A 27,724-nucleotide genomic window follows, 5' to 3' on the forward strand; every position below is an offset into this window, starting at 1 on the left:
TATATATATTTATTTTTTATATAGGTTTCTTCAAAGAATTGATGGTAAGGTAACTGCGGAACCGTAGCTCTTAGGTCTTTATAATATATCATAAGGACCTAATTAAGAGCTACGGTTCCGCACCTAATTGTAAGATTGGTTGATTTTTTTCATTTTATATATTTTCATGGATATTGTTGTATATATATTTATTTTTTATATAGGTTTCTTCAAAAAATTGATGGTAAGGTAACTGCGGAACCGTAACTCTCAGGTCTTTATAATATATCATAAGGGCCTAATTAAGAGCTATGGTTCCACACCTAATAGTAAGATTGGTTGATTTATTTCATTTTATATATTTTCATGTGTAAATGGTTGTATATATATTTATTTTTTATATAGGTTTCTTCAAAGAATTGATGGTAAGGTAGCTGCGGAACCGTAGCTCTTAGGTCTTTATAATATATCATAAGGACCTAATTAAGAGCTATGGTTCCGCACCTAATAGTAAGATTGGTTGATTTTTTTCATTTTATACATTTTCATGGATATTGTTGTATATATATTTATTTTTTATATAGGTTTCTTCAAAGAATTGATGGTAAGGTAACTGCAGAACCGTAGCTCTTAGGTCTTTATAATATATCATAAGGACCTAATTAAGAGCTATGGTTCCGCACCTAATAGTAAGATTGGTTGATTTATTTCATTTTATATATTTTCATGTGTATATTGTATATATAAATTTATTTTTTATATAGGTTTCTTCAAAGAATTGATGGTAAGGTAGCTGCGGAACCGTAGCTCTTAGGTCTTTATAATATATCATAAGGACCTAATTAAGAGCTATGGTTCCGCACCTAATATTAAGATTGGTCGATTTATTTCATTTTATATATTTTCATGTATATTGTTGTATATATATTTATTTTTTATATAGGTTTCTTCAAAGAATTGATGGTAAGGTAACTGCGGAACCGTAGCTCTTAGGTCTTTTTAATATATCATAAGGACCTAATTAAGAGCTATGGTTCCGCACCTAATAGTAAGATTAGTTGATTTATTTCATTTTATATATTCTCATGTACCGGTATATATGGTTGTATATAAATTTATTTTTTATATAGGTTTCTTCAAAGAATTGATGGTAAGGTAGCTGCGGAACCGTAGCTCTTAGGTCTTTATAATATATCATAAGGACCTAATTAAGAGCTATGGTTCCGCACCTAATAGTAAGATTGGTTGATTTATTTCATTTCATATTTTTTCATGTGTATATGGTTGTATATATATTTATTTTTTGAATAGGTTTCTTCAAAGAATTGATGGTAAGGTAGCTGTGGAACCGTAGCTCTTAGGTCTTTATAATATATCATAAGGACCTAATTAAGAGCTATGGTTCCACACCTAATAGTAAGATTGGTCGATTTATTTCATTTTATATATTTTCATGTATATTGTTGTTTATATATTTATTTTTTATATAGGTTTCTTGAAAGAATTGATGGTAAGGTAGCTGTGGAACCGTAGCTCTTAAGTCTTTATAATATATCATAAGGACCTAATTAAGAGCTATGGTTCCGCACCTAATAGTAAGATAGGTTGATTTATTTCATTTGATATATTTTCATGTATATGGTTGTATATATATTTATTTTTTATATAGGGTTCTTCAAAGAATTGATGGTAAGGTAGCTGCCGAACCTTAGCTCTTAGGTCTTTATAATATATCATAAGGACCTAATTAAGAGCTATGGTTCCGTATTTAATAGTAAGATTGGTTGATTTATTTCAATTTATATATTTTCATGTGTATATTGTTGTATATATATTTATTTTTTATATAGGTTTCTTCAAAGAATTGATGGTAAGGTAGCTGCGGAACTGTAGCTCTTAAGTCTCTATGATATTTTTTGACTATTTGAGGACCATCTATGTTCAATAAAATAAATTTGTAATAAAATCTATGTTCCGCAAAATAAATTTGACCCCTGTTATATATAACACGGTAGTTTCTTACTTTCCATTTTGGTCAGATTCTTTTAATCATATGCATTTGCTTTGCAAATGAATGTTTTTCATTGGATAATTTAACAGTTTTTCCTATTTTATTATATTTTATGATAAATTGGAGTTCAAACTTGTGTATCGTTACTTTTGTTGACTAGTATATTTATATTTCATTTCAGAGTTCACTCACAGATGTTTAATTTGTAATTTTGGATTTTTGCAGATTCAGCTTAGAGAGGATGTTTCAGTTGTCGACCTTGAATATGGCTAACAGACCTGGAAGAGTGGCATATAGATTTCCGTAACTCTATACTCTATATATTTTATTTTTATCACAGATGAAGCTAAATCTACTGTAAGCTTTTAAGAGAGCCTGCTTTGATAGAAGTGACAACAATTTTTCAAACATCACTAATCTTTATTATTTATTTCCATTACAGAGTTCTTACAGAGATATATAGGTTACAATACTGTATTTATTATTTCTGATGGTCTTTATATGTCCTATGTGTGTAATTGTTTGTCTTAAAGAAATAAAATATGGTATTGACTATTGATTTAAATGGGATAAAACACACAGAAGAAATCAACTTAAATACCTTTATAAAGTATCAACACCATTTTAAGAAAGTTCTGCAAATACTAATGGTATGATATTATACACCCATTACATGTACATTGGCCAGTTGAATTCTTATCAGGATAATTAAAACAAAAATAATTAAAAGATAACTGTATTAGACATTATAAATGTTTTTCTCACAGTAGCCATGTGAAGGGTTAGAACATATTTTCCAAGTTAGAAAACTGAAAACTAAAAATTGTGAAAACATCTACCCGACCGAGAATTATTTTACCAGTTTAATATTTAAAGATACAATTTGTACCAAGTATATTAACAAGATTTTCTAAAAGAATAGCAAGAGTAAATCCTGAGATTGGAATAGAGCTTCCAAGATTTGTTAATTCAATGGGAGATAACTCTGTAAAATATGCAGATTTTAATTCAGTTGATATTCAAATCATTATTCTTTGACTTCCTTTTAATTTTCCATCTTTATATATTAATTTTACAAATTTAGGTGTTGATGTTATACTATTGTGAACATGAAGTAAGAAATCAAAACAATATTTATTTTTTTTATAATTTATTATTTTTCTTCATGAATTTACAGGTATCAACATATATTTATCTTGTGGTACAATAATCAAGCAAGTGAAATAAATAAGCATGATAAGCATTCTATGGACTAACACTATGAAATCTATGGATGTAGTATAGTAATAATATTTTCATTAATATAGTAATAATAGTAATAGTAGAGCAAGAAATATATGAGCATGCATATGGTATAACTACTAGTATACAAGTTCTTTCAAATACTCATATATATACACATATGTATATACATTAACCTAATTTAAATTTAATTAATGATCTTAGCCCAGGGGTTCCAGTACAAGTTGTTTTCTTCCATACTTAAATATTTGAAGAAATATGTTTCTCTAAAATCAAGTTTTCTTTTATGTAATTTTGAAGACCTTTAATATGAGGTTTTATATCTTGCATCTTACATCTGTAAATGAAATACTTTGTCAGTAAGATAACTTTATTTTTAATAAAATTCAATTTATAATTTTCATAGAGGCCAAAAATGACAATATTCAAATTTAGTGGAATTTCTATATGAACTATATCGAAAATCCAAGAATTTAGATTGTGCCAAATGTCGGCTACAATATGACAACCCCAAAGTAAATGTTCTATAGTTTCAGGCTCTTCCTTGCAAAATGTACACAAATTACAGTTAACAAGTTTCATTTTAAAGAGTAGAGCATTAGTCCCTAAGATATAATGAATAATTCTATATTGAAACCAACATAACCTAGTATTTTTTGAAACCTTGGTAACACACAAGTGTATTTTTTTCCAATTTTCTATAACTTTATTAAGAATACCTTCCCATTTTTTTTCTGCTACAAAATCTATAGGTAAAGTTCCTTGATTTAAAATAGTATATATGTCCTTTGAGCCCTTTTCGGACTTAATGAAAATATTAATGTTGAAAGGTATAATAGCCTGATGTTTTTTCTCTCTTTCGGTGTTGATTCCAATGGCTTGTAGCCATTTTTTTAGTGCTAATATAAGCCCATAAAACTGTAGAAACATGGGTTTGAAATTATACATAATTTCAAAATTTTCATATGTTAATATATTTCCATGTTCATCTAACAGGTCATTTACAGTCCATACCCCATGATGTGACCAATTTTTATAGTAAACGTTGACGTTATCAATTTTAATATGTTTGTTATGCCATATAGATGTCGAAATGACTTCCTCAAAATGAAATGGATGTCTGAGTTTTGACATAATTTTCCAGGCATGAAAAACTTCATCCCAAAATTTGTTTTTTTATTTTTTAATAATTCCAAAATAAGCCAACTCTGTAAAATTTATATTTTGGGTGGAGGTTAATAATTGGATCCATTTGGATTTTGACTTAAATAATCTTCTTACCCAAGTAAGTTTTAACCCTTGTATAAAATGTCTCAAATTAATCATTTTTAGGCCCCCTCTAAAGTATTCTTGGCATAGAAGATCCCGCTTTATCTTGTCAGGCTTATCATCCCAAATGAATGAATAAATTTTACTATTAAGTTGACGTATCATATTATCATCTGGACCTGGGATGGACAGGAACAGATGATTTAATTTTGATATAATTAGTGACTTTATAATTGTTATTTTACCAAACGGGGTAAGTGACTGTTTTGACCATTTTTGTAATATTTTTTCTATTTCTTGTATTCGAGGAGCATAGTTTAGATTTAACATTCTATCTAAATCAACACAGAAAGTGATACCTAATAATTTGAAGGTACTGAAACCCCATTTCAGTCCCCACTTCACACATATTTTGTCTTGACTATGTCTTTTACTACCTATCCATATAACGTTTGTTTTGTCTAAATTAATTTTCAGTCCTGATATCTCAGCATAGAATTGTAATATACGGAGAGATGCATCCAGTGAGGAAGGCGACCCATCTAAAATAAGTGATGTGTCGTCTGCATATTGAGACAAGATATACTCTGAATCATCTATCGTAATACCCTTTATCTCATCACTACTTCTTACCAAAATGCCTAATATTTCAGCACATAGCAAGAAAAGGTAAGGAGACAAAGGATCCCCCTGTCTACAGCCTCTCTCCACACGGAAAAAGTCTGACAGACAGCAGTTCTGGGTGACAGTAGATGTAATATCATTATAAAATGTTTTTATCCAGTTCATAATAGAGTCTCCAAAATTAAAATACTTCAGTGTTTCAAAGAGAAAGGCCCATGATATAGAGTCAAAGACCTTCTCAAAATCAATGAGTAATAATATACCAGGGATATCATTTTCTTCTGTAAAGTGTAAAATATCATATATAAGTCTACAGTTCTCCCCAATAAATCTACCCGGGATAAAGCCTGTTTGATCAGAGTCAATAATTCTGTTTAGAACTGACTTTATCCTTTCAGCTATACAACTAGAAGCTAGTTTGTATGTTGAATTCAAAAGTGTATCAATTTTAATTCCTTTTTAGGTAACCTTTCTGTGACATGATTTTCATGGTGTTGGATTATAAAACTTTGGGGTCTAATACATCTAAAAGGAAGGTAAGTACCAGAATGTTATTCCAGTTTTGAAGAGAAAAAAAAAAACAAATGTATTATAAAATTTCTTTGGAAAATTCTCTCTAGGCTTTTAGGAGTTGGTCAGAAGTCTTCTCTTTCGTTTATCAGCTACCATTATATAAGTAAATCTTAGGATCTGATGTAATTATATAAAAGTTTGCTGAGTTGCTGGATAGCTGTCTAATCCACATGTTCTCAACATCTATTACACATTTATAGACTACCAGTATTTATATTAAATATATATAAGTATACCAACAATGATCAGTTTAAACAATTTTTGATGATGAAGCATTTTATATTTCAGGTTAACATCACAGCTTGTCTGTAAGGATTGAGGTTGGGAATGGCCATTGGAGCTGACTTTTATGGTAAGAATCAGTACATAGATTTATGAACTATTCAACTTGGAGCATGTCACTAGATTTTTCATGTTATAAGTGTATGTATAATTTGGAAGGGGGTATCAAGATACAAATAAGGGAAGTCAAAGATTTGAATTTTGGATATCTTCTCTCTGTTTTTTTTTTTTTATCTAAATTAATTCCACTATATAGAAATTAAATATAATATGATTGCCAATGAGACATTTATCAACTAGAAACCACATGACAAGGATGTTAGCAACTATAGAATGCCATTTTATGGTCTTCAACAATGAGCAAAACCTATTCTGTATTGTAAGCTATATAAAGCCCCAACATGACAAAATGTGAAAGAATTCAGATGAGAAAACCAATGACTTGATATAGGATAAAACAATAAACAAAACAAAAAATATGATAGACAACAAACAACGACTTGTTTTTCATCTGTTTTTGCCAACAAAGACTGGTAGTCTAAAAGTTATGTCCACGAGTCACTTTAAAGCTAGGTAAAGAAATGTTATATGCATCATAATTGTAATGCCCAGTTAATTATTCTTTTGCATTAAATATAGTTTTGACAGATATGTTTAAGAATGAACATTTCTTTTTCAGGTAACTTTAACTGTGGCTGCATGAAAATGATTGGGTGACTGTACCAGTAAAGAATGTAATTCAGACAATTTTTGTGTATGTTTGAGAAAATGTTTATAATTTTTTACAAAAAAAAAAAAATAGTGTAAAGATTCTCCATTTTCAACAAGATTGTAAGTTATAGATAACTTATTTTGAATTTTAAAATCCCTCTTTTAACCATTAAAACCAAAGGATATATTCAGGTAGCTCTACTCATGTCCATTCTTGACAATTTTTTTATCATGCATATTGATACTGAACTGGTTTTTGGTATGTATAGTTTTGTTTTGTGTTCATAGTTCAGATTGTATTCATTATTTTTTTTCCCCTGTGGCTAGATTTAATTGGTACTTTGAAAATGAATTGAAATGGACCAATTTTATTTGAAGACCTACTCTTTTAGATATATTAATAATGGTCCGTGTCTAGTCAAAACACTTCCAGAAGTTAAGAATGGAGAATCTAAAAAAAAAAAGAAAAAAATGAGAAATGTATATTTTGGCTTTCACCATTGTTAAATATATATCTTTTCCGACTTTTTTCGTTTTTTTTATGCCCCTGCCATAGGGAAAGGAGGCATTAAGTGTTACCCTTGGCGTCCTTCTGTCCTTTTGTTGTTCCTTTTGTCCCATTTTTGTTTCCGCACTAACTTTTAAGAGTAATGCCCCTTTATCAGTTGGAAAGTTGCAAATTTGGACAGTGAGTCACTTACTTTTCTAGATTTATGCTCCTTTTTACAATTTTTAAAATTGCAAAGCTTGAGCAAGGGCATCGTGTCCTCAGACACATTCTTCTTTTATTTTTTAGCTGAGTTTGATATAATTTATATTTTTATCAATTGTTTTATTCTGAATAATTATACATTTTTTTATACTGTCTAAAGTATACTTCCTGAGACAGTCTTCAGAGCATTAGGTTTTGGACTCAGGTTTCCAACATTTTCCCACTACAAATTCAGTTTTTAAAGAAGTTTGATCAAGTTCACTCGTTTTAGTTGGTTGTCATTGTTGTTCCTGGCAGGGAGATTGATGATGATAGAGATTTTGTCATTATTTGGTATTTAACTTAAAATACAGCATAGAAGCATTTCATCCATTATAATTTTATGATTATCTTTTATGTATATATGCTTACAATTTGTATACATGGATATTGTTTTAAAAATCATTAAAATCTGGTGTCCAGATGAGCTGTCTGGGTTATCAGCAACATGAATATATTGTTAGTTTTGTTTAAGCCTAAATATTTAAGGGATAGAAGTTGTAGTAATATTATATGAATAGTCTCGTTAATGAAATTTATTTGAGAATGTCATGGACCATAAAAGTAAAGGTCAAGTTAGATTTTGATTTTTATACCCCACGCAACAAAGTTGCGGAGGGTATAATGTTTTTGACCCGTCCGTCCGTCAGTCCTGTTCTTGTCATCGCAACTCCTCTGAAACCACACAACAGAATTTCATGAAACTTTGTAGATAATAAGGACATACTATGTAGATGTGCATATCGACAGGAAAATATGATTCAATTTTTTTTCTAGGAGTTATGCCCCTTTGAACTTATTGGCCTCAATATACTTCTGCAACAGTTTGTCATCGCAACTCCTCTGAAACCACACAACAGAATTTCATGAAACTTTGTAGATAATAAGGACATACTATGTAGATGTGCATATCGACAGGAAATTATGATTCAATTTTTTTTCTAGGAGTTATGCCCCGTTGAACTTGGTGGCCTCAATATACTACCGCAACAGTTTGTCATCGCAACTCCTCTGAAACCACACAACAGAATTTCATGAAACTTTGTAGGTAATGAGGACATAATATATAAATGTGCATATCCACAAGAAAATTTTTATCAGTTGACTTTTGTACAGTTATGAGTCTTTGAACTTAGGAATCTGGTGAGATTTTGTTTGTCCAGTGACAATGTGGGGGCATGGGGTATGTGAGCGTGCTCACAAAGGTTCTTTAATTTTCACAATTACTGTTCAAGATTTGCGGCTTGCCTTTGAAAATGTTATTTCTTTGATTTCTGAATGATAATTATAGTACCACTTGACCAAATCCTTTGAAATTGTACATAATATTGATCATCGAAAAACTGTTCAAGGTCCATTTTGATGGTTTTGAGAACAAATGTTCAAGAGTTATGCCCCTTAGTTACCTTAAACATTTAACTTTCTTCTTTCCAGATAATAATGAAGTAATGTTTGACAAAAGCTTTTTTTGATTTTAACACTTAATTTATGAAACATAAAATACTCATTCATTTTTAATTTTGGTATTTCATTTACTGTTTTTTTTTTCTGCAAGCAGGTGTATCAACTCAATTATTAGATCATCGAAAAACTGTTCTGTTGAAGGTCCATGTTGATGGTTTTGAGAATAACCGTTCAAGAGTTATGCCCCTTAGTTACCTTAAACATTTAACTTTCTTCTTTCCAGATAATAATGAAGTAATGTTTGACAAAAGCTTTTTTGATTTTAACACTTAATTTATGAAACATAAAATACTCATTCATTTTTAATTTTGGTATTTCATTTACTGGTTTTTTTTTCTGCAAGCAGGTGTATCTGCTCAATTATTAGATCTAAAAATTTAGATTAAATCTGGACGGCAAATGCCAGTAACAGGAAAGAGGTTTCTGAAATTAGGAGTGTTTCACATGATTTTATTTCAATCACTCGGTTAAGTTTAGTTTATGACTATTTTATTTCTGATCAACGAGACAAAAGTGATAGCCACAACTTATGAACTTGTAGAAATTGTTTAAATGGATTCAAGTTAATATTTCGAAAGACGCACACTGCATACATATGGGATAAAAACACGTTGTTTAGGTCCTTTGTGGTTTTTTTATTCACTTTTGTGCTACATTGTGCTCTACACAAATGAGATCCTTTGCAGTGTTTTTAGAGGCCATTGTGTGTACATGTATGTTGTGGGACTTGTGTCACATGTTGATTTGAAAAAGCAGTTCAAGGAACAGATTGTGTATTGCCTATTGATTGTGTATTGTGTATCAGTTGAACAAAAAAAAACAACATTCATTTTTGTCGAGCCTTCGACTTTAGTAGAAAAAGCGAGACATAGCGATCCTACATTCCGTCGGCGTCGGCGGCGGCGTCCACAAATATTCACTCTGTGGTTAAAGTTTTTAAAATTTTAATAATTTTCTTATACTATTTTGGATTTGTACCAAACTTGGACAGAAGCTTGTTTATGATCAAAAGCTAGTATCTAGAAGGAAATTTTGTAAAAAAATAAATCCATTTTTTCCGTATTTTTATTTTTAAATGGACTTAGATTTTCTGCCAGGAAACAACATATTCACTCTGTGGTTAAAGTTTTAAAAATTTTAATAACTTTCTTATACAATTTTGGATTTGTACCAAACTTGGACAGAAGCTTGTGTATGATCAAATGCTAGTATCTAGAAGGAAATTTTGTTTTCTTCCAGTTAACATTACATTCAGTCTGCAGTTGAAGTTTTTAAACATTTATTAGATTCATAAACTATCCTGGATTTTTACCAAACTTGGACAGAAGCTTCTTACAATCAAAAGATAGTATCAAGAGGAATATTTGTATTGATTTACTTCCTCATTTTTGTTGAGCCTGCGATTAACAGAAAAAGTAGGTGAGACACTGGGTTCCGCGGAACCCTTACGAATTTTCATACAAAATAAACAAAAAATGCTGAAAAGTAGCTTAATACCAACACTAAGCATCCTTCATCCTAACCTTAAAAAAAATCTCCTGTGAAACTACAAGGCCAAATTTACCAGACTTTATCTGAATGCTTCTTAGAGTATCTAGTTTAGAAAGACTTGGCCACTGATGCTTAAAAAAGAACATGGCCTAGGGTAAAATGTACTTTTTGGTGTGACTTTCAATAATTAAAGCAGTTAGCAAGAGTAAAATGATCTATAGTTCAGATTTATCTCTATGTAATTTTCAGAAAAATAAGACAATCCAGTTTGAAATTTTTTCTTTATAATTTTGGGTTGATACCACAGCATGTGGACTACCAGTCCCCAAGGGTATCAGTAATCAATACTTGGGTATTGACATGATTTATAACAAACCTTTCTTAAATTGTCCGTTTATGAATTATAAAATTATTAAGAAATTATTAGGTTTCAATTCCCTGAGACAAAGATTTTGGCTTTTATTTTTAGGTCCATTTTGGTGATTCATAGCTCAACTGTTTTGGTTCTTATACAGCTTTGGCTTTCAAATATTTAGCTTTGAGCGTTCTTTAAGAAGGTTATTCCAGAAAAGAACTTCGGACGCATGAAAATTACAGTGTTTTCATTTTTTGAATACTAATATAATAGATATTGAGAAACAGCAAAAATTACCAGAACACTTAGTTCTACAAGAGACATATATAAAAAAAGATTGGCAAGACCGTTATATCACACTAATAGACCACTTTCCAGTTTGTTGCATTTCCGTCAAAATCTTTGGTTTTAGTGAACCTCATTTGTGCGTTTAGGGGCATCATCACTTCCTTCCCATGTTGAGAGAGCGGTTGAAAAAATATGATGCTATATTGCACTAATTAATCTGCAAATTAATTTCTTAAAATTGATAATAAGCACTGCTGTCATTAGGGAATTTTGATTAGAATATTAGAAAATCATATCATTTTTTAATATTAAAAATGATTTTCCAATATAAATCAATATTTAAAAAAGGGAATAAATTCCTCAACGGCTTGCCATATATATGGGCGTCCTTAATTTCTGTATACTATAAATTTTTAGGGTATTTTTCTTTATCTTAAAAAATAATGCTTATTCCGTAAAATGCTCTTGAAAATTATTTAAGGTGGATTAGCGGTATATATTTCCTCAGATAGAATTTTCTTATACTTTGCCTTAATGAAGATTTTACTATGCTTTTTTAGCTCACCTGGCCCAAAGGCCCAAGTAAGCTTTTCTCATCACTTGGCGTCCATCGTCCGTCGTCCGTCGTCGTCATCCGTCGTTAACTTTTACAAAAATCTTCTATGAAACTACTAGGCCAAAGTTAACCAAACTTGGCAACAATCATCATTGCGGTTTCTAGTTTAAAAAATGTGTCCGATGACCCGGCCCGCCAACCAAGATGGCCGCCATGGCTAAAACTAGAACATAGGGGTAAAATGTAGATTTTGGCTTATATCTCTGAAACCAAAGCATTAGAGCAAATCTGACTGGGTAAAATTGTTCATCAGGTCAAGATCTATCTGCCCTGAAATTTTATTACAAATCAGACAACCCATTGTAGGGTTGCTGCCCCTGAATTGGTAATATTAAGGAAATTTTGCAGTTTTTTGTGGTAATATTAAGGAAATTTTGCAGATTTTTGTGGTCGTATATTGGTATGACGTCGGCGTCGTCGTCGTCCTGCGTCGTCGTCGGAAGACACATTTGTTTTAGCACTCTAACTTTAGTTTAAGTGAATGGATCTCAATGAAATTTTACCAAAAGGTTCAATACCACAAAAGTAAGGTGGGGATTGATTTTGGGGGTTATGGTACCAACAGTTAAGGAATTAGGGGCCAAAAAGGGGCCAAAAATAAGCATTTTTGTAACTTCCAGACATAACTTGTGTGTAAGTGTATGGATCTCTCTGACATTGTATCACAAGGTTCCATATCACAAAGGGAATGCTGGGATTGATTTTGGGGGTAATTGCCTCCAAATTTTAGGAATTGGGGGCCAAAAAGGGGCAAAAAACAAGCATTTTTCTAGTTTCATGACAATAACTTGTGTGTTAGTCTATGGATCTCTCTGACATTGTATCACAAGGTTCCATATCACAAAGGGAATGCTGGGATTGATTTTGGGGGTAATTGCCTCCAAATTTTAGGAATTAGGGGCCAAAAAGGGGTCAAAAACAAGCATTTTTCTAGTTTCATGACAAAAACTTGTGTGTTAGTCTATGGATCTCTCTGACATTGTATCACAAGGTTCCATATCACAAAGGGAATGCTGGAATTGAGTTTGGGGGTAATTGCCCAAAAAGTTTAGGAATAAGGGGCCAAAAATAAGCATTTTTCTAGTTTCCAGACAATAACATGTGTTCAAGTGTATGGATCTCTCTGAAATTGTACTGCAAGGTACCATACCACAAAGGAAAGGCTGGGATTGATTTTGGGGGTAATTCCATCAGAATTTAGTAATTAGGGGCCATAAAAGGGCAAAAAAATAAGCATTTTTCTAGGTCCAGGACAATAACTTGTGTGTAAGTGTATGGATCTTTATGAAATTGTACTACAAGGTTCCATATCACAAAGGGAAAGCTGGAATTGAGTTTGGGGGTAATTGCCCAAAAAGTTTAGGAATAAGGGGCCAAAAATAAGCATTTTTCTAGTTTCCAGACAATAACTTGTGTTCAAGTGTATGGATCTCTCTGAAATTGTACTGCAAGGTACCATACCACAAAGGAAAGGCTGGGATTGATTTTGGGGGTAATTCCCTCAAAATTTAGTAATTAGGGGCCATAAAAGGGCAAAAAAATAAGCATTTTTCTAGGTCCAGGACAATAACTTGTGTGTAAGTGTATGGATCTCTCTGAAATTGTACTGCAAGGTTCCATATCACAAAGGGAAAGCTGGGTTTGAGTTTGGGGGTAATTGCCTTAAACGTTTAGGAATTTGGGGCCAAAAAGGGGCCAAAAAACAAGCATTTTTCTAGTTTCCAGACAATAACTTGTGTTCAAGTGTATGGATCTCTCTGAAATTGTACTGCAAGGTACCATACCTCAAAGGAAAGGCTGGGATTGATTTTGGGGGTAATTCCCTCAAAATTTTAGTAATTAGGGGCCATAAAAGGGCAAAAAAACAAGCATTTTTCTAGTTCCAGGACAATAACTTGTGTGTAAGTGTATGGATCTTTATGAAATTGTACTGCAAGGTTCCATATCATTAAGGGAAAGCTGGGTTTGAGTTTGGGGGTAATTGCCCTAAACGTTTAGGAATTTGGGGCCATAAAGGGGCCAAAAAATAAGCATTTTTCTAGTTTCCAGACAATAACTTGTGTTCAAGTGTATGGATCTCTCTGAAATTGTACTGCAAGGTACCATACCTCAAAGGGAAGGATGGGATTGAGTTTGGGGGTGATGAATCATAAGGGGTTCAAAAAATTAGGGGGGCGGGGATTTTTTTTTTCATTTTTTTTCTTTAAAATTTTCCATTTTAAATTGGTTATTTCTGATTTATATATAAAAGCAAATAATAATGATATGGTTTGAATAGGTAAATTAAAAAATTTTAAGTTCTTAGACCACTTTCATTCTGTGTCAGAAACCTATGCTGTGTCAAATATTTAATTACAATCCAAATTCAGTGCTGAATCAAACTTGAATGTTGTGTCCATACTTGCCCCAACTGTTCAGGGTTCGACCTCTGCGGTGGTATCAAGCTGCGCCCCAGCGGAGCATTTTATTGGTTATTATCTTGAATATTATTATAGATAGAGATAAACTGTTTCCTTTTATAAGCTGCAATGTCAAATGATCTGGTACTGTTTTGAAGTGTCTCCTTCATTTTTTGATGAAATGATAACCCTTTTCAGTCACTATAAAGTGTTACAATACATATTTAGACGCAACACATAAATAGTAATTGGAAAGATCATGTCATTGCATGAGAGATTCAGAAACAAAAATATTAAATAAAACTAGGAATTGAATATGATTGCCAATAAGGCAACCATCCATAGACCATGACCAAAGCACAAAGATTTGAACAATAGATTACAGTTCATCTTTCAACAATCTATAAGCCTAATTTTCGACTTTTGTTGTGACGGCATGGAAATTACATAATCATCCTCTACGACAGACGGAACATAGCTGATCTGAAAGAACACCATCTTATATATTACTTTCCGTCATGTACTAGGTTACAAGCTTAGATAAATCGACGAGGACAAGTATTTTTCGACTGACGAAAGTGATATTTGTTATAGACTAGTTCGCCGAATGGTTTATGGCAGTGAACACAGTGCAGGCGGTGTTGCCACGGTTTCAAAGAAGTAAGAGTTTGAATCTCGCTGACGAAATAGCAAAAACTTCCTGACAAATTTGGCAGATCTAACATATTAGGCTAAATTTGAGACGAAATGGAGTTAGTCATGTATAAACGATGATTATCAGATGGAGAACGTCCGTTGTGAATTTGTCACATGCTAAGACGTTTATATATGCACACACATGGATGTATGGTTATTTTGTTGATGTGTCATTTGATGAATATATATGCAGCATTTATTTGTCTTCACATTAAATCTTTTATATATTTAGGGTCAGTCGGTCCTGTTAGGCCAAAAGGTTTTACAGGATCACCAGGTTTACCTGGTTCAGTACCTTCTGGATGTAGATGTGATGGGTTAACAACAATTTCAACGGAATATAAATCAGTAACTAACACAAAACACGGTAAGAATAGATTTAATTTAAGTATTTGCTAACGAAATAAGAGAAACAATGTTTCGATACTGGCATGATATCTTATAAACCTCTTCTTTTTTAAATCGGTTGATAAATTTGAAAATAATTATGAAACTAAGGTTCCAGCTTCCTCAGGAAAAGATTACCTCAGGTGGATTTGCCAATATTTTTCTGTCTCTTTGTGGCTATTATATTATTAGAGTGTTTCTGTACTTATATATATCTGGCATTGAACAGTTTGGCCTATGAGTGTCTCATACGGTATCATCAGCTCAGTGGTCAGTCTTTCGGTAAATCTCTTTTTGGTCAAGTAGGTCTTCGAGTGTTTTGGTCCTGTTTTTATTATTTGAGTGTTCGTGATAAGATCAATCCAGAAAATGCGTCGAACCCATAAAAGTTTTAAAGTGTTATTCTCAAACAAACTAAATGTAAAAAGTAAAGGATGAATAGTTAAATTCTTTTTTGCATGACAACAAGACAACCAGGAATTTATCTTAAGGTCAACACAGCAAAGGTAGTTGCAACATAACGTAAGCAAATTCTAATATAATGATATATTCTTATTAATGACAAATCTGGCATATGGTAAGTTCTGTAAGTAAAAGAGAACATGAAAGCTTATTGAATGGTTTGATTTCTTTACTACCTGAAGCATAGTTAGCCTAAGCAAGATCTTGAACATCTTTAAGTAAAATTTAGATTTCCATGCATTGATATTGAGTAGGCCCTAAACATATATTGATTCGCCCCATTGATAATATTGTGAAGACGAAACAAATAATTGATAACTTTTTTCTTTGATGAGTTTGTTAAATATTCGGAGAAAACAACAGAAGAGAGGCGAAAGATACCAAATGGACATTCAAACTCAAAAATCGAAAATGAACGAACAAAGTCATGACTAAAAAAGAAAAAGACAAACAAACAACAGTTCACAAAACACAACATATAAAAATAAAGACTGAGCAACACAAACCCAACCAAAAATTGGTTTGATTGCAGGTGCTCCGGAAGAATAAGCGGGTCCTTCTTCACATTTGGGAACCGTCGTGTAAGTCAAGGTAGTATAAACCCGGTAACAAGTCATATTCGGTAGGTCACACCCGGTGAAATGGAGACGGGACTGCAGTTACGATAACCGGAACATATTTGTTATCATTTATAACACGGATATTCCAGAACGATCCAGAACCAACTAATGATGGCGTACGTACAATTTAATGAATGATTTCAACTTAACCATTTGGTACTCTTGGTTTAATATCTTCCTTGTGGGCAGCAACCCTCAAGGAAATCATGAGAGGAAATACAAGCCCCGGAATATCGTATCAACGGGAGATATGAAGACGCTTCCGTATTGTAAGGGCATACTCGTTGTATGCTCAGTCAGTCAATATATTAAATCTTAAGTAACCTATTTTGAAAATTTATAAATGCCTTTTTTTCTTGTTTCAGATCAGTCGGTTGTTCCGATAATAATAATTAGAATTATACTGTTTGTCACAGACTTAGTGGTGATTGGTCTGGTTATTCGTGAAAAAAAATGTAATCTTTTGATAATTTTATTCTTGTAAACTTTTAACAAATATAAATAATGAATAGTTGGTCAAGTAAATAAACTAAAATAAAAAAAAATAACAACGGTCAGATCATATGGCCCCAATTTTCGTCAGGAAAGATGAAACAAAATATTATCGGACGATACAGAAACAAGACTTATAATTGTAATATAATAATAAACAGCGATTAATTGAGCCACAGCTTTAGCAATATCAAGCTGGATCAATACCAGCCACCAAGATAGGTTTATCCAGGTTTTTAGTAAGTGTTCTAACTTGTTTGATCATTGATGTTTTTTGTAAATATTGTTTTGTATTTTTCAGACGCAAATTCCATTCAACCTGAGGGATCTGAGGCTAGGTTAGTTTCCTGAAAAGATTTTTATGAATTTTCTATGTTGGCATTTTGTTTACACTAGTTTTTTTTCTATTTTCCTTATAACTAACTTAACCGATGCTAAGCAGGTAATCGACCTTGTATCAACATGAACTCGAACATTGTTCACAATGACATCCTGTTTAGACTGCCATAATCCATTTATTTAAATATATATTGACAGTTTTATTGTTATTGTATGAGTTTATCCAAATCCTAACAAAACATTTAATTTAAAGTATTGAACAAGGTGACCATGGCAACGTAAGGGTGACTTTAACTCGTCGTCATATCCTTAATTAAATTGTTATCTTTAAATTATTAACTTTCATTAGTAATGCATTCCTTCCTTTACTGAAAAAATCGTCTTTTTAACTATTAAGTACACTTTTGTATTATTACCATGAGTTGTTCAATTGCGATTTTTTTTTGATAAATCTGTGGTCTGTTAATGACAACCAAGCATGTCAAATAGACACGGGAATTATGACGTCTCAGTTCTTTCTTTTCTTTCTCTCTCTTAAAACAAAATGTTATTGACACATTTACATTCATTAATAGATACATTAAGTATCGATTCCTTCACTCGTCCTCGTTAGCATTAGATCAGAGCATTAGATACATTAAGTATCGATTCCTTCACCCGGTCTCGTTAGCATTAGTTCAGAGTATTAGATACATTAAGTATCGATTCCTTCACTCGGTCTCGTTAGCATTAGTTCAGATCATTAGATACATTAAGTATCGATTCCTTCACCAGGTCTCGTTAGCATTAGTTCAGAGCATAAGATACATTAAGTATCGATTCCTTCACTCGTCCTCGTTAGCATTAGTTCAGAGCATTAGATACATTAAGTATCGATTCCTTCACCCGGTCTCGTTACCATTAGTTCAGAGCATAAGATACATTAAGTATCGATTCCTTCACTCGTCCTCGTTAGCATTAGTTCAGAGCATTAGATACATTCCGTATCGATACCTTCACCAGGTCTCGTTAGCATTAGTTCAGAGCATAAGATACATTAAGTATAGATTCCTTCACTCGTCCTCGTTAGCATTAGTTCAGAGCATTAGATACATTAAGTATCGATTCCTTCACCCGGTCTCGTTAGCATTAGTTCAGAGTATTAGATACATTAAGTATCGATACCTTCACTCGACCTCGTTAGCATTAGTTCAGAACATAAGAAACATTAAGTATCGATACCCTCACCCGGTCTCGTTAGCATTAGTTCAGAGCATTAGATACATTAAGTATCGATACCTTCACCCGGTCTCGTTAGCATTAGTTCAGAGCATTAGATACATTAAGTATCGATACCCTCACCCGGTCTCGTTAGCATTAGATCAGAGCATTAGATACATTAAGTATCGATACCTTCACCCGGTCTCGTTAGCATTAGTTCAGAGCATTAGATACATTACGTATCGATACCTTCACCCGGTCTCGTTAGCATTAGTTCAGAGCATTAGATACATTAAGTATCGATTCCTTCACTCGGCCTCGTTAGCATTAGTTCAGAGCATTAGATACATTAAGTATCGATTCCTTCACTCGGCCTCGTTAGCATTAGTTCAGAGCATTAGATACATTAAGTATCGATTCCTTCACTCGGCCTCGTTAGCATTAGTTCAGAGCATTAGATACATTAAGTATCGATACCTTCACCCGGTCTCGTTAGCATTAGTTCAGAGCATTAGATACATTAAGTATCGATACCTTCACTCGGCCTCGTTAGCATTAGTTCAGAGCATTAGATACATTAAGTATCGATACCTTCACTCGGCCTCGTTAGCATTAGTTCAGAGCATTAGATACATTAAGTATCGATACCTTCACTCGTCCTCGTTAGCATTAGTTCAGAGCATTAGATACATTACGTATCGATACCTTCACCCGGTCTCGTTAGCATTAGTTCAGAGCATTAGATACATTAAGTATCGATTCCTTCACTCGGCCTCGTTAGCATTAGTTCAGAGCATTAGATACATTAAGTATCGATTCCTTCACTCGTCCTCGTTAGCATTAGTTCAGAGTATTAGATACATTAAGTATCGATACCTTCACCTGGTCTCGTTAGCATTAGTTCAGAGCACTAAGATACATTAAGTATCGATACCTTCACCCGGTCTCGCTAGCATTAGTTCAGAGCATTAGATACATTAAGTATCGATTCCTTCACCCGGTCTCGTTAGCATTAGTTCAGACCATAAGATACATTAAGTATCGATACCTTCACCAGGTCTCGTTAGCATTAGTTCAGAGCATTAGATACATTAAGTATCGATTCCTTCACCAGGTCTCGTTAGCATTAGTTCAGAGCATTAGATACATTAAGTATCGATACCTTCACCCGGTCTCGCTAGCATTAGTTCAGAGCATTATATACATTACTTATCGATACCTTCACCCGGTCTCGTTAGCATTAGTTCAGAGCATTAGATACATTAAGTATCGATACCTTCACCTGGTCTCGTTAGCATTAGTTCAGAGCACTAAGATACATTCCGTATCGCTACCTTCACCCGGTCTCGCTAGCATTAGTTCAGAGCATTAGATACATTAAGTATCGATTCCTTCACCCGGTCTCGTTAGCATTAGTTCAGAGCATTAGATACATTATGTATCGATACCTTCACTCGGCCTCGTCAGCATTAGTTCAGAACATTAGATACATTAAGTATCGATACCCTCACCCGGTCTCGTTAGCATTAGTTCAGAGCATTAGATACATTAAGTATCGATACCTTCACCCGGTCTCGTTAGCATTAGTTCAGAGCATTAGATACATTAAGTATCGATACCTTCACCCGGTCTCGTTATCATTAGTTCAGAGCACTAAGATACATTAAGTATCGATTCCTTCACTCGGCCTCGTTAGCATTAGATAAGAGCATTAGATACATTACGTATCGATACCTTCACCCGGTCTCGTTAGCATTAGTTCAGAGCATTAGATACATTAAGTATCGATACCTTCACCCGGTCTCGTTAGCATTAGTTCAGATCACTAAGATACATTAAGTATCGATACCTTCACCCGGTCTCGTTAGCATTAGTTCAGAACATTAGATACATTAAGTATCGATACCTTCACCCGGTCTCGTTAGCATTAGTTCAGAGCATTAGATACATTAAGTATCGATACCTTCACCCGGTCTCGTTAGAATTAGTTCAGAGCACTAAGATACATTAAGTATCGATTCCTTCACTCGGCCTCGTTAGCATTAGATAAGAGCATTAGATACATTAAGTATCGAGACCTTCACCCGGTCTCGTTAGCATTAGTTCAGAGCATTAGATACATTAAGTATTGATACCTTCACCTGGTCTCGTTAGCATTAGTTCAGAGCACTAAGATACATTAAGTATCGATTCCTTCACCCGGTCTCTTTAGCATTAGTTCAGAGCATTAGATACATTACGTATCGATACCTTTACTCGGCCTCGTTAGCATTAGTTCAGAGCATTAGATACATTAAGTATCGATTCCTTCACTCGTCCTCGTTAGCATTAGTTCAGAGCATTAGATACATTAAGTATCGATTCCTTCACCCGGTCTCGTTAGCATTAGTTCAGAGCTTAGATACATTACGTATCGATACCTTCACTCGGCCTCGTTAGCATAAGTTCAGAACATTAGATACATTAAGTATCGATATCCTCACCCGGTCTCGTTAGCATTAGTTCAGAGCATTAGATACATTAAGTATCGATACCTTCACCCGGTCTCGTTAGCATTAGTTCAGAGCACTAAGATACATTAAGTATCGATTCCTTCACTCGGCCTCGTTAGCATTAGATAAGAGCATTAGATACATTAAGTATCGAGACCTTCACCCGGTCTCGTTAGCATTAGTTCAAAGCATTAGATACATTAAGTATCGATACCTTCACCCGGTCTCGTTAGCATTAGTTCAGAGCATTAGATACATTAAGTATCGATACCTTCACCCGGTCTCGTTAGCATTAGTTCAGATCACTAAGATACATTAAGTATCGATACCTTCACCCGGTCTCGTTAGCATTAGTTCAGAACATTAGATACATTAAGTATCGATACCCTCACCCGGTCTCGTTAGCATTAGTTCAGAGCATTAGATACATTAAGTATCGATACCTTCACCCGGTCTCGTTAGCATTAGTTCAGAGCACTAAGATACATTAAGTATCGATTCCTTCACTCGGCTTCGTTAGCATTAGATAAGAGCATTAGATACATTAAGTGTCGAGACCTTCACCCGGTCTCGTTAGCATTAGTTCAGAGCATTAGATACATTAAGTATCGATACCTTCACCTGGTCTCGTTAGCATTAGTTCAGAGCACTAAGATACATTAAGTATCGATACCTTCACCCGGTCTCGCTAGCATTAGTTCAGAGCATTAGATACATTACGTATCGATACCTTCACCAGGTCTCGTTAGCATTAGTTCAGAGCATTAGATACATTAAGTATCGATTCCTTCACTCGTCCTCGTTAGCATTAGTTCAGAGTATTAGATACATTAAGTATCGATACCTTCATCTGGTCTCGTTAGCATTAGTTCAGAGCACTAAGATACATTAAGTATCGATACCTTCACCCGGTCTCGTTAGCATTAGTTCAGAGCATTAGATACATTAAGTATCGATTCCTTCACCCGGTCTCGTTAGCATTAGTTCAGAGCATTAGATACATTAAGTATCGATACCTTCACCCGGTCTCGTTAGCATTAGTTCAGAGCATTAGATACATTAAGTATCGATTCCTTCACCCGGTCTCGTTAGCATTAGTTCAGAGCATTAGATACATTAAGTATCGATTCCTTCACCCGGTCTCGTTAGCATTAGTTCAGAGCATTAGATACATTAAGTATCGATACCTTCACCCGGTCTCGCTAGCATTAGTTCAGAGCATTATATACATTACTTATCGATACCTTCACCCGGTCTCGTTAGCATTAGTTCAGAGCATTAGATACATTAAGTATCGATACCTTCACCTGGTCTCGTTAGCATTAGTTCAGAGCACTAAGATACATTAAGTATCGCTACCTTCACCTGGTCTCGCTAGCATTAGTTCAGAGCATTAGATACATTAAGTATCGATTCCTTCACCCGGTCTCGTTAGCATTAGTTCAGAGCATTAGATACATTACGTATCGATACCTTCACTCGTCCTCTTTAGCATTAGTTCAGAACATTAGATACATTAAGTATCGATACCCTCACCCGGTCTCGTTAGCATTAGTTCAGAGCATTAGATACATTAAGTATCGATACCTTCACCCGGTCTCGTTAGCATTAGTTCAGAGCATTAGATACATTAAGTATCGATACCTTCACCCGGTCTCGTTATCATTAGTTCAGAGCACTAAGATACATTAAGTATCGATTCCTTCACTCGGCCTCGTTAGCATTAGATAAGAGCATTAGATACATTACGTATCGATACCTTCACCCGGTCTCGTTAGCATTAGTTCAGAGCATTAGATACATTAAGTATCGATACCTTCACCCGGTCTCGTTAGCATTAGTTCAGATCACTAAGATACATTAAGTATCGATACCTTCACCCGGTCTCGTTAGCATTAGTTCAGAACATTAGATACATTAAGTATCGATACCTTCACCCGGTCTCGTTCGCATTAGTTCAGAGCATTAGATACATTAAGTATCGATACCTTCACCCGGTCTCGTTAGCATTAGTTCAGAGCACTAAGATACATTAAGTATCGATTCCTTCACTCGGCCTCGTTAGCATTAGATAAGAGCATTAGATACATTAAGTATCGAGACCTTCACCCGGTCTCGTTAGCATTAGTTCAGAGCATTAGATACATTAAGTATCGATACCTTCACCTGGTCTCGTTAGCATTAGTTCAGAGCACTAAGATACATTAAGTATCGATTCCTTCACCCGGTCTCTTTAGCATTAGTTCAGAGCATTAGATACATTACGTATCGATACCTTCACTCGGCCTCGTTAGCATTAGTTCAGAGCATTAGATACATTAAGTATCGATTCCTTCACTCGTCCTCGTTAGCATTAGTTCAGAGCATTAGATACATTAAGTATCGATTCCTTCACCCGATCTCGTTAGCATTAGTTCAGAGCTTAGATACATTACGTATCGATACCTTCACTCGGCCTCGTTAGCATAAGTTCAGAACATTAGATACATTAAGTATCGATATCCTCACCTGGTCTCGTAAGCATTAGTTCAGAGCATTAGATACATTAAGTATCGATACCTTCACCCGGTCTCGTTAGCATTAGTTCAGAGCACTAAGATACATTAAGTATCGATTCCTTCACTCGGCCTCGTTAGCATTAGATAAGAGCATTAGATACATTAAGTATCGAGACCTTCACCCGGTCTCGTTAGCATTAGTTCAAAGCATTAGATACATTACGTATCGATACCTTCACCCGGTCTCGTTAGCATTAGTTCAGAGCATTAGATACATTAAGTATCGATACCTTCACCCGGTCTCGTTAGCATTAGTTCAGATCACTAAGATACATTAAGTATCGATACCTTCACCCGGTCTCGTTAGCATTAGTTCAGAACATTAGATACATTACGTATCGATACCCTCACCCGGTCTCGTTAGCATTAGTTCAGAGCATTAGATACATTAAGTATAGATACCTTCACCCGGTCTCGTTAGCATTAGTTCAGAGCACTAAGATACATTAAGTATCGATTCCTTCACTCGGCCTCGTTAGCATTAGATAAGAGCATTAGATACATTAAGTATCGAGACCTTCACCCGGTCTCTTTAGCATTAGTTCAGAGCATTATATACATTAAGTATCGATACCTTCACCTGGTCTCGTTAGCATTAGTTCAGAGCACTAAGATACATTAAGTATCGATTGCTTCACCCGGTCTCGTTAGCATTAGTCCAGAGCATTAGATACATTACGTATCGATACCTTCACTCGGCCTCGTTAGCATTAGTTCAGAGCATTAGATACATTAAGTATCGATTCCTTCACTCGTCCTCGTTAGCATTAGTTCAGAGCATTAGATACATTAAGTATCGATTCCTTCACCCGGTCTCGTTAGCATTAGTTCAGAGCATTAGATACATTACGTATCGATACCTTCACTCGGCCTCGTTAGCATAAGTTCAGAACATTAGATACATTAAGTATCGATACCCTCACCCGGTCTCGTTAGCATTAGTTCAGAGCATTAGATACATTAAGTATCGATACCTTCACCCGGTCTCGTTAGCATTAGTTCAGAGCACTAAGATACATTAAGTATCGATTCCTTCACTCGGCTTCGTTAGCATTAGATAAGAGCATTAGATACATTAAGTGTCGAGACCTTCACCCGGTCTCGTTAGCATTAGTTCAGAGCATTAGATACATTAAGTATCGATACCTTCACCTGGTCTCGTTAGCATTAGTTCAGAGCACTAAGATACATTAAGTATCGATACCTTCACCCGGTCTCGCTAGCATTAGTTCAGAGCATTAGATACATTAAGTATCGATACCTTCACCAGGTCTCGTTAGCATTAGTTCAGAGCATTAGATACATTAAGTATCGATTCCTTCACTCGTCCTCGTTAGCATTAGTTCAGAGTATTAGATACATTAAGTATCGATACCTTCACCTGGTCTCGTTAGCATTAGTTCAGAGCACTAAGATACATTAAGTATCGATACCTTCACTCGGCCTCGTTAGCATTAGTTCAGAGCATTAGATACATTAAGTATCGATTCCTTCACTCGTCCTCGTTAGCAATAGTTCAGAGCATTAGATACATTAAGTATCGATTCCTTCACCCGGTCTCGTTAGCATTAGTTCAGAGCATTAGATACATTACGTATCGATACCTTCACTCGACCTCGTTAGCATAAGTTCAGAACATTAGATACATTAAGTATCGATACCCTCACCCGGTCTCGTTAGCATTAGTTCAGAGCATTAGATACATTAAGTATCGATACCTTCACCCGGTCTCGTTAGCATTAGTTCAGAGCACTAAGATACATTAAGTATCGATTCCTTCACTCGGCTTCGTTAGCATTAGATAAGAGCATTAGATACATTAAGTGTCGAGACCTTCACCCGGTCTCGTTAGCATTAGTTCAGAGCATTAGATACATTAAGTATCGATACCTTCACCTGGTCTCGTTAGCATTAGTTCAGAGCACTAAGATACATTAAGTATCGATACCTTCACCCGGTCTCGCTAGCATTAGTTCAGAGCATTAGATACATTACGTATCGATACCTTCACCAGGTCTCGTTAGCATTAGTTCAGAGCATTAGATACATTAAGTATCGATTCCTTCACTCGTCCTCGTTAGCATTAGTTCAGAGTATTAGATACATTAAGTATCGATACCTTCACCCGGTCTCGTTAGCATTAGTTCAGAGCACTAAGATACATTAAGTATCGATACCTTCACCCGTTCTCGCTAGCATTAGTTCAGAGCATTAGATACATTAAGTATCGATTCCTTCACCCGGTCTTGTTAGCGTTAGTTCAGAGCATTAGATACATTAAGTATCGATACCTTCACCCGGTCTCGTTAGCATTAGTTCAGAGCATTAGATACATTAAGTATCGATTCCTTCACCCGGTCTCGTTAGCATTAGTTCAGAGCATTAGATACATTAAGTATCGATTCCTTCACCCGGTCTCGTTAGCATTAGTTCAGAGCATTAGATACATTAAGTATCGATACCTTCACCCGGTCTCGCTAGCATTAGTTCAGAGCATTATATACATTACTTATCGATACCTTCACCCGGTCTCGTTAGCATTAGTTCAGATCATTAGATACATTAAGTATCGATACCTTCACCTGGTCTCGTTAGCATTAGTTCAGAGCACTAAGATACATTAAGTATCGCTACCTTCACCCGGTCTCGCTAGCATGAGTTCAGAGCATTAGATACATTAAGTATCGATTCCTTCACCCGGTCTCGTTAGCATTAGTTCAGAGCATTAGATACATTACGTATCGATACCTTCACTCGGCCTCGTTAGCATTAGTTCAGAACATTAGATACATTCAGTATCGATACCCTCACCCGGTCTCGTTAGCATTAGTTCAGAGCATTAGATACATTAAGTATCGATACCTTCACCCGGTCTCGTTAGCATTAGTTCAGAGCATTAGATACATTAAGTATCGATACCTTCACCCGGTCTCGTTATCATTAGTTCAGAGCACTAAGATACATTAAGTATCGATTCCTTCACTCGGCCTCGTTAGCATTAGATAAGAGCATTAGATACATTACGTATCGATACCTTCACCCGGTCTCGTTAGCATTAGTTCAGAGCATTAGATACATTAAGTATCGATACCTTCACCCGGTCTCGTTAGCATTAGTTCAGATCACTAAGATACATTAAGTATCGATACCTTCACCCGGTCTCGTTAGCATTAGTTCAGAACATTAGATACATTAAGTACCGATACCCTCACCCGGTCTCGTTAGCATTAGTTCAGAGCATTAGATAGATTAAGTATCGATACCTTCACCCGGTCTCGTTAGCATTAGTTCAGAGCACTAAGATACATTAAGTATCGATTCCTTCACTCGGCCTCGTTAGCATTAGATAAGAGCATTAGATACATTAAGTATCGAGACCTTCACCCGGTCTCGTTAGCATAAGTTCAGAGCATTAGATACATTAAGTATCGATACCTTCACCTGGTCTCGTTAGCATTAGTTCAGAGCACTAAGATACATTAAGTATCGATACCTTCACCCGGTCTCGCTAGCATTAGTTCAGAGCATTAGATACATTACGTATCGATACCTTCACCAGGTCTCGTTAGCATTAGTTCAGAGCATTAGATACATTAAGTATCGATTCCTTCACTCGTCCTCGTTAGCATTAGTTCAGAGTATTAGATACCTTAAGTATCGATACCTTCACCTGATCTCGTTAGCATTAGTTCAGAGCACTAAGATACATTAAGTATCGATACCTTCACCCGGTCTCGCTAGCATTAGTTCAGAGCATTAGATACATTAATTATCGATTCCTTCACCCGGTCTCGTTAGCATTAGTTCAGAGCATTAGATACATTACGTATCGATACCTTCACTCGGCCTCGTTAGCATTAGTTCAGAACATTAGATACATTAAGTATCGATACCCGCACCCAGTCTCGTTAGCATTAGTTCAGAGCATTAGATACATTAATTATCGTACCTTCACCCGGTCTCGTTAGCATTAGTTCAGAGCATTAGATACATTAAGTATCGATACCTTCACCCGGTCTCGTTAGCATTAGTTCAGAGCACTAAGATACATTAAGTATCGATTCCTTCACTCGGCCTCGTTAGCATTAGATAAGAGCATTAGATACATTACGTATCGATACCTTCACCCGGTCTCGTTAGCATTAGTTCAGAGCATTAGATACATTAAGTATCGATACCTTCACCCGGTCTCGTTAGCATTAGTTCAGAGCACTAAGATACATTAAGTATCGATACCTTCACCCGGTCTCGTTAGCATTAGTTCAGAACATTAGATACATTAAGTATCGATACCCTCACCCGGTCTCGTTAGCATTAGTTCAGAGCATTAGATACATTAAGTATCGATACCTTCACACGGTCTCGTTAGCATTAGTTCAGAGCACTAAGATACATTAAGTATCGATTCCTTCACTCGGCCTCG

General features: G+C 34.9%; 1 long non-coding RNA gene across 1 annotated transcript; it reads left to right on the plus strand.

Moving 5' to 3' along the window:
• Positions 1-1,079: 1,079 nt before the first annotated feature.
• LOC127736112 (uncharacterized) lies at positions 1,080-7,895 on the plus strand. The gene is made up of 4 exons (XR_007998808.1): positions 1,080-2,347; positions 5,589-5,661; positions 5,987-6,050; positions 6,660-7,895. It is a non-coding gene; the product is annotated as an uncharacterized LOC127736112 (long non-coding RNA).
• Positions 7,896-27,724: the final 19,829 nt, after the last annotated feature.

The sequence above is a fragment of the Mytilus californianus genome, unplaced genomic scaffold (assembly GCF_021869535.1).
Source record: "Mytilus californianus isolate M0D057914Y unplaced genomic scaffold, xbMytCali1.0.p SCAF_3, whole genome shotgun sequence".
NCBI lineage: Eukaryota > Metazoa > Mollusca > Bivalvia > Mytilida > Mytilidae > Mytilus > Mytilus californianus.